The sequence below is a fragment of the Suncus etruscus genome, chromosome 9 (genome assembly GCF_024139225.1).
Source record: "Suncus etruscus isolate mSunEtr1 chromosome 9, mSunEtr1.pri.cur, whole genome shotgun sequence".
NCBI classification, from domain to species: domain Eukaryota; kingdom Metazoa; phylum Chordata; class Mammalia; order Eulipotyphla; family Soricidae; genus Suncus; species Suncus etruscus.
In genome coordinates this window covers 73120908-73122397 of record NC_064856.1, presented here as the reverse complement: position 1 = coordinate 73122397, position 1490 = coordinate 73120908, and the positions used below count along the sequence as shown (strand labels likewise).

The following is a 1490-nucleotide window of genomic DNA, read 5'->3' as shown; positions in this document are numbered from 1 at the left end:
ATTAGTATTTTAGGTACATATTAACATTGAATCAGGGGAATACCCACCACCAAATTTGTCCTCCCCCCTTCCCCGTTCTCTTTCTGCAACCCATATCCCCCACAATCACCCGAAAACCACATTTCTTAGATAAATATTCCACCTGGTTTCTTCTTATAATCTGCCAAATAAGATTTAAAAGCAGGAAGAAAGTTGAAAGAAGAATTTTCTGTTCATATTGCCTATATGGATGGTAATGTGGCCAGTTACTAAAGTGAGGTTGGAACAGCTAGAGTCCGGCAGTTTTGACACTACTGATATAATTGGTAATCCCCTCATAAGGACTGTCAGTGATTCCATCTTGCATAGCAGCAACTGACAGTCTCCTATCTCTATCCTTTTCCAGAATCTCTGATACACTTCTATTTCAACCACCATCAACTCTACTTGATTTTTTTTAATTATTCATGATAAAACTGTGTTACCATATAGTTTAGTATTAACCTCTTATTATTTGAAATATCCATCATAGATTGTATTTTCCTCGTCAGAGCTCTAATTGACACGAGTGCTAAATATGAAAAATTAACATAGATAAGTATATTTATATTTATATTATATTTATACATTTAATTTATATTGCACAGTAAAATATATTGTACATAAATAGTGTCACTTAAAGTTTGTAAGTATTGGATAGTAGGAAGAAAACTGATATGTAATCAATCTTGTCAAAATAAAAAGAAATGAAATGTTATTAAAAATAAATATTAGAGTACTAAGAATTTAGAAATAAATAAGAATATAACATTGGAAGAAAGATACAATTAGCCTGAAGGAGCTCTTTCGTATCTCCAGCCAACATGTGCCGCTCTGTCCAGAATGAAGAAGACCCAAAAACCTAGGGGCCACGTGAACCACGGCCATGGCCTCATAGGCAGTCACCAGGAGCACCCAGGAAGTCAGGGTAATGCTAGCGGCGTGCAACACCACAGGATCAACTTTGACAAAATGATCCAGGTTACTTTGGGAAAGTGGTTATGAGACATTATCATATAAAGAGAAATCAAAGTTTCTGCCTGTCAATCTTGACAAACAGTGGACCTTTGTCAGTGAGAAGATAGTGGTAATGCTGCCAAAAACAAGACGAGCAGCTCCTATCATTGATGTGGTGCAATCGGGCTACTACAAAGTTCTGGGCATGGGAAAACTCCCGAAACAACTCTGAAAGCCAAATTCTTCAACAGAAGAGCTGAAAAGATTAAATGAGTGGAAGGGGCATGTGCCCTGGTAGCTTGAAGTTACAAAGGAAGCTTCATTAAAGGGTACAACTGATCTTTGTGCATGGTGTTAGATGGGGATCTGAGTTCGCTTTTTGGCAAGTGGCAAATGAGTTGTGTCAACACCACTTGTTGAAGAGTCTTTCCTTGCTCCATTTTGGATTTCTTGCCCCTTTATTAAAGATTAGTTCATTGTATGTCTGGAGAACATTCTTTGAGTACTCAAGCCTC

At 37.3% G+C, this 1490-nt stretch overlaps 1 pseudogene; it reads left to right on the top strand.

Annotated features, from left to right (window-relative positions):
* The first annotated feature begins 235 nt into the window (after positions 1-235).
* On the top strand, positions 236-1278 carry LOC126018578 (60S ribosomal protein L27a-like; annotated as a pseudogene).
* Positions 1279-1490: the final 212 nt, after the last annotated feature.